Source organism: Phragmites australis, chromosome 20 (assembly GCF_958298935.1).
Source record: "Phragmites australis chromosome 20, lpPhrAust1.1, whole genome shotgun sequence".
NCBI lineage: Eukaryota > Viridiplantae > Streptophyta > Magnoliopsida > Poales > Poaceae > Phragmites > Phragmites australis.
This window is the reverse complement of record NC_084940.1, coordinates 18,693,557-18,701,387: the sequence shown is the minus strand read 5'-3', so window position 1 is coordinate 18,701,387 and position 7,831 is coordinate 18,693,557.

The following is a 7,831-nucleotide window of genomic DNA, read 5'->3' as shown; positions in this document are numbered from 1 at the left end:
AATTAACATCCAAAATACTAGTGCAATGGATTAGGCTCAAGCTTGAACATAGCAAAATTATTGACATTATAAAGAATTTCTCTTTTATCACAAAGTGTCAACATTATATAATCATATATGTCCGAAAGAGCCATTTAAAGCAGATTATAAATTCCAAGCAAAAGATTTTGCCAATTTCATCAATATTGCATATAAAAGCAACCCAAGCATTTGATATGAATCCTTTTGCATATTTAGGATTAGATGAATCATAAATATGATTATATAGTTTCCAAAAAATATGCTACTTCAAATTGGTCATATTTGCAACAGAGAGGTTTTTAAATATTTGCATGAAAAACAAATTTTTGCAAGTTATTTTCATGCTACGACATTGAATGCATGAATTAAGAACATGTTATCAATGAGAAGGCATTGGATTAAAGTAGTAGATCATTGTTCATCGTTGCTTGGCTTTACTTTTATATGATCCTTCTTTATAATTCCAATTGGAGTTGAAGGAGAGGATTGTTTTTTTAATATCAATTGAAAGATGAAGACCTACTTTATGAATTCCAATTGAAATGATCTTCTATTTGGAGGGACCTTCATTATGATTAATTTAAGCATCCAATACATCTCCATTATACTTGAAACTCATTTAAGTACAATTTTGGTCCCCAAAGTCATTGGGTCCGAAAAGGTCAGTGAAACCCCACTATATAGAATAAACTTTCCAAAGGACGGTGCATATGAAATAGATACCAATTGAAAGATTGAAAACATATATCCCAATTGAAAGTCAAGTGAAAAACTTTATGCACCTTTTATCCAATTAAAGCACTTGAGTGAGGCTTACTCCATATGTTGGATAAAAAAGTAAACATACTATAGATTTTAACATTTAAGTCAAACAAACATGCTCGTCATTTTCAAGATCCAAAAATATATAACTTAGACAAAAATGGAATATAAGCTATAAAGATACAAAATGAAAGATAAATATCAAAAAGTTATCCAAATTACATCTAAGACAAATGATCGACAAATTATCACTCGCAAAGTTCAACTACAGAACTAAGTGAATGGATTGAGCATATAGAGAAATAAATAAGTTCCAAATATGCTAAAAACTTATCTCAAGTAAGTATATGGGTAATGATTCAAGCATTAAGATAGCAAGATTTCAAAAACTCTAAAAGTAAAGTTTCTTTGAAGAAACAAATATTTCTAGAATACGAGTTAAATGAAATCTTTCACAAAGAAAGAAATCACTTTGAAGCAAAAATTGAAACAAAGATGATCAATAAGTGTTACCACTTGTATTATTTCCAATTGTAATAAAACAATGGTATATGGAGATTTCACAATTTGGTAATTGCTATAAGGCATATATCAATTTTCTTTCAAGAAGCATGGGAAGAAGGATTTTAGAAATTTAAGCATCATGCTTCAAATAGATTCTGCACAAAGTCAACAATTACAAGTAAACACATAAAAATCATAGTTGATTCGATTCGAATGAGAAAATAATCAAATTAAAATTTTGAGATTAAATAGATCACTGGATAAGTATCACGAAGCTCAAGTTTCAGTTTAAACCAAAAATAGATCAATTAATGGGTTCTTGCAAATATGAGTTTTATATGAGCTTAACATACCACATAAATGCTAGATAAGCAATAATATCAATTCTAAATAGTATTGATCAAATATTCACACTTGATGGGTTTTTAAAATGCACAAAGCATAATACTCCCCCATAATGTGATAATCCATTAATTTCTCCAAAAGAGCCAAAATAGAACTCAATAAGACGGATAAGATCGAATAAGGCTCAAAACCATACAATCACCAAATAAAAGTGCAATACATCCTATCCATACTAGTTACATGACCTACACATACTAGTAGGTAAGAAAAACTAGATGCACAGAAACAAATTCATTGCACACTTAGCAAGCAATCAAGACATGTATGGGTATAAAATATAGGCATGACAAGATTGCAATAAAGTCTACAGATGATAGAATAAGCATAAACTCTAAACAAGCATAGATAAAAAAAAAACTATAAATGCAAAGAGCTAGGAATTTCCAGAATCCGGAACTTCCAGATACAACCCAAAACTTCCGATTTCTGTCAAACCCAGAACTTTCTGTTTAAACTCGGATATTCCAAATTCTATAAATTCCATAAAACTGTGTAGAACAATAAAACTATCACAAAGATGTAAACTATGAATTTAAAGACATTGTGATAGAAAATTACCTTTATAGAGTGACATTGGATAGATAGTGTCACGCTCCGAAATCTGTAATTGCATGTTTAGTATTAAACATGCATCATTAGCTTCATATTTGAATCTGGATCGCTTTCGATCGCTAGATTGAAATTTGCATTGCGAATTCGCGATTAGGATCTCCTAAGGATTTAAATCACAACATAAAATTTTTGGAGTTTTTGGAGCTCTACAGCACCTCAATTTGGATTAATGAGGTGGGAGAAAAGAAAATTAGAGAGAGAACTGAATTTGAAGCAAAATTGGACTTTTTTTCTAACTTGTGAGGCCCATATGAGGAAAATATCCCTCACTCTCTCTCTCAAATGGGCAGCAGCCCCTCTCTCTCCCTCTCACTCTCTCTCAAGCTCTTTCTTTTCCCCCTTGGTTCCCGCCACTACAAGCGAAGCCGAGGTACGTGTGTGGTACCCACGCGACCACACGCTCGAGAGCTACTCATCCATCCATTTGGTTTTCGCCGTTTTGAAAGATTCGAGCCGGTATTCCCCGTTTTCTTCCCCCTAGGCATGCCCACCTTCCGGAAGCTTGATCCGGAGTTTGGAGCTTTCCGACGGAGAAGTGATCCGCTAGAAAGTTCACCAACGATAAGGTGAACATCCCGATACCCTCATTCCATATTTTCGTCAGTCAAATCGGTCGGCATCTAGTTTTTCGCCACGAAACCCCACTTTTCCAGTTATAGATCTACTTTATGGGTCCTACATGTTTGGGCCACATATATCGTCCAAACTTCCATGTGAAACGTTCATATATGTCCTAGAGTTATTTTAGTCCAAACCGTTTTCGAAGTTATCGCCGGAATCATCGCTGGCGAGCTCGCCAAGTTTCCCCGGCTGTATACAATGGTCTGACCGCCAGCTCAGGCCGGTCAGACCGTCAGGGTCCAAAACTCTCTGTACGCGGGCGGTCTGACCACGTTTCTGGTGGTCTAACCATGACTCTTGGTGGTCTGACCGCCCATATGCCTGCGGTCTGACCGCTGTCAGCTGTTTCAGCATAATTTTCTGTTGACTGAAACTTGTAAAATTCATAATAAATTCTCTGTAACTCCAAAAATTACGAAACCAATTTTTTTGTTTCATAATAAACTACTCTATCTATTAAAAATATCTCCAGCCATTAAATGTTGAATTAAATTTCTAAGATTAATTAATTAGGTTAAAGCTTCATTAATTCACCAATAATTCTTCACAAGTCCAAAGTGGGTGAATCCAATTTCGCTAGTTTTCTTATGACTTGTTCTAGCTAGAAAAATGTTTTCATTCATTGTAAAGCATATTTTTATGGCATTTCATCTTGTGCATATTGAGGTATGCATTGTTGTACTTTATTCATAATCATGGCATTGCACGCGTGTATGTCTTATAGTAACCGTTGATCAGTCGATTCCGGAGGCCGAAGGCGATCCCGTCGCGCCGTATCTTTCTAATCTAGGGCAGCAAGGCAAGCATCTATCATATTGCACCATGTTAACTTGAAAGTCTAAAGTGTTATCTATGCTTATGTATGTATGCATGTGTCGGGTACCTTTGGGTAGAACCTATGCCGTTGCATTCTTCTACCTTGGTCACGAGTTCATGTGTGTTCCTTGAGGCCTAGAGGTGATGTCGATGTCTAAAGGTCTTCACTATGGTTAGCAACGCTTAGGTATTTCGGTAGAAGTCGAATGACGGCATTCTTCGTTGTTCGCGAGAATAAGATCTACTACTGTTTACAATTACATGTTGTTGGTGGTGGTATGGTTGGTGAGTGGTGAGTATGAGATGAGATGTGGACGGTGTTAGGGGTGTCGTCTGCCTCGGTGGAAAGTCCAGGGGGCAGGTCGGGAGAGGAAACCCGAGCACCATAGACCGCTTGCATCGTTTAAGGCTGATCTTCGGGGTAGTCGGCTTTAGCACTTACCTTACTCACCACATGCCGATCTAATGGTAAGGCGAGCTGAATACCTTCGCAGCTATGGCTTTGTGGATGTGAACATCGACGGTGTGAGCGGGCGGGCTTGTAAGCGGTACTAGTTTGCTCCGGGAATAGTTCTAGTATCACCGCGCCGAGCGATGCATGCCCCACACGGTTGGGGCTGGTTGGGAAAGGTTGTCACGGGTACCCCCTTGTGTGCACTTTAGCAGTTGGCACAAGCCGTATGGTCCTCGTGTCATGTGGGTTCAGGAGTATCCCTTGCAGGGTGTATAAACAGTTTGAACTGCCGCGCTCTCGATCATGAGCATGCTATTGTTTCATCTGCATGCGGTCGTAGAGTTCTCGTTGTGGTTTGCGGATGATGGCATGAGGTTGATGGTTGGATATGTGATTATGGTCTGGGTATGGTGGTTGGTGGTTCGAGTTGGCACTTGTTCACATTGATATACTTGTTGTTACATTTACATATGCTCAGTTATTGGTTATGACAGGTAGTTTCATATAAGTTAGTTAAGTTAGTTGCTCACACCTATGTCTAAGATGCTTACCGCTTAATTAACTTAACTATGTTTAAGTCTTGTTACCAACTTAAATGCATGATCCTTGGAGTCGGGAATATGCATACCCATATTGTGCAAGACTTGCGAGTACCTTCGTACTCAAGGTGCTACCCTTAAGTTGATGCAGGTTCGCAGGTCAGCGAGGAAGAGGCGGTGTTCGGCTACTTTGTGCCTGTCGATCAAGGTGGCGGGCAGGAGTAGCACACTTTACTTCGAACTCGGTACTTTTGGGACGGTGCCTAAGGGCAGATGGTGCTGTCAACTTTTGTTGTATAGGTTTATCTTCCGTTGCGTAGTTGTTATTTCCTTTTGATGTAAATTGTGGAAACAACTGCATGTTTAAAGGCTTGTAATATAAATGTTTAATTATCTGCTCTTTATTAAACTATGTTCTGATGAATATGTTGGAAGGCATGTGTTCCGATCCTTGGGCACAAAACACGTGCCGGGACTGCCGGAGCGGTATTTTGATTCATCGTCGTGGTTGTGATTATGTCAATGATCCGCCTGATGATTAGTTCGAATACTGTTTGGTCAGGTCCTCACAGATAGTAAATATAATTCGACATAACTTGGCTCTTTAATGAATTAGTTTACATCCATTAATTGGCTCTTCAAATAATTTAGCCAAATATCCAATGCCCTCCATTTTACTAAGAGACTAAATACAAATTTCACTTGAAGAAAGATTAGTCTCAAAGCACAATACATAGGATGAGCTCCCTATATATATATATGCATCCGAGTTCTTGAATTATTTGTAATATGCACTTAATTCATTCAAGAATCTAGAGAAGTTTACCCTATATTTTGAGTTAAAGCACAAAAGGAATATATAAAGGAAATACTTGTGCCAAGAATGAACTTACAACCATAAGATAATTTAGATTACCACAAGATGTGAATTATGACTTGGCAATCTACATGTTATTCCACTCGCTTTTTCTTCACATGGTAGATTAAGTTCATCTTCCATAGCCATCACCAAGTCTAAATCCTCTAGTGTTTCTTTTACCTTATATAGCTCACAAAGACACAAAAGGTAAAATTCACAAGAAATTGTAACAAGAGTTTTTAGCAATTACCATCTCTCTTTCAAATGTCTCCTTGAACATTATTGATGGAATGGTTTCTTGGACACTTGATGAGCTCTTGAACGAAGCACTTGAAGTGGAGGTACTTCTGTTTTCATCTTAACATACCTCTAACCTTCTGCAGATTTTGGAACTTCCGAATTTAGCCCAGAATGCCAGTTTACAAAGACTGGAGCTTTCAGGTTCAATCCGGAATATCCGGATTATCCAGAGAGATAAGATGCTTGGGTTTTTCTTGATTCTTGATCATTTCTTGATATTTTTCTTGATGACCACCACCAGGCATTCATTGCTTGCATCACTTACAAGACTTTGCTCTAGTAGAGCAGTATTAAACGCACCACTTTATAATAATATATAATTTCAAGAAAAAACTACCTAGCTAGTTTCAAATGTTCATAATCACCAAAGATTGTGAACATTCACACTACACAAGGTTAAGAAGGCTAGATATTTCAAAGTAGGTACTTGTTATCGAGATATCATTGGTTCTTAATATTAGAACAATAATCTTCATACATGGTGCCCTTTCCACAAATGATGAGAAAAACAACTTGAAACGAAACTTGATATGAGATGTGCAATATAATTCTTCTCAAGTGAGCCAAGTCTTCAATGCATCTCCAAGTACCTATGCAGCAAATTAAGCACTTTTTGTACCCAAACCATGTTGGATCCTTTAAGGTTAGTCACGAGAGACTTAGGCACCCAAATGACCCTTGTATTAGCATGAGGTGAACTAATCATCTTAGCAACACAAGTACTACTCTTAACCTTCCTAAGCAAATATTGATCATTATTGAAACAGTTAGGCTTAGTAATATTACCCTTTTTGTGGCATGTGTAGACAATTTTGTCGCCAAGCCTCTTCACTTGAAGCTTCTCACTTTGATGACCTTTTGCTTTACTCCTTGTCTTGAGGGATCTGGACTTTGCTTGGGGCCTCTTCTTTTGGTGTTTTTCATGATGATAAGAGCTTGCTTGAGTTCTTGATAGTGATGAAGCTTTTCCTTCTTGTAAGGATATGATCTAATTTTATGATCCTTCTCATTGCAGCTATAACACTTTTTTTTTATTGATTCTTGATTTCCTTCTTGAAAGTGTTGCTTCATCATCAACTTCGCTAGGACAACATGAGGCAAAGTGTCCCGTATTGGTGCACTTAAAACACTTGATGTGAGCAAAATTCTTCTTATTTTCTTCTTTCTTTCTCATCTTCTTTTCTATTTTCTTCAAAAGACAATCTTTTACATGGTGGTCCTCTTTCTTGCACTTGAAGCAAGTGATGGGAGTCTTGATCTTGATATTGTTGGACTTGTCCTTTTTGTTGGAATTGAGTTCAAGTCTACTTTTATTTCTTGAATGCACTTGGTCCTTGAGCTTCTTGTTTTTCCCTTTACTATCAATATCAAAAGTAACACTAGGGAAAACATTAGTTTTAAAACAACAAGGGTTAGTAGGTAATTCGTCATTGGATATAGAATTGATATTAAATGAATTGCTAGGACTAGAACATATTAAATCTACAATATGCAAAGAATATGTGCTATTATCCACATGAGGTTTATAGGATTTATCGTTGTGATCATTACCTCATGAGCTATTTCTAACATGGTATGAGAAGCTACAAAATTTTCATAAGTGCATAAAAGTTCATCATGATTTTCTTATAGTTCCACATACTTGCTAGTTAGCTTTTCAATTTGAGCCCTTAGCTCAATATTTTTCATCTCCAAATATGCTATATAAGAAATAGAGTTAGTAACATAAGCATCATCAATAGTAGAAATAGTGGATTTTACCTAGATAAAATATTACAATTAGGACATGATTTTTCTAATCCACTAGAGGCATATCATCTAATTTGTCAATCAAATAAATATACTTAACTTTAAGATCCCCATAAAGATTAGATAACGAACTATGAGATTCTTGAAGTTTTTCATATTTCTCATTTAAGACCTTAAGTTCTTCTATTT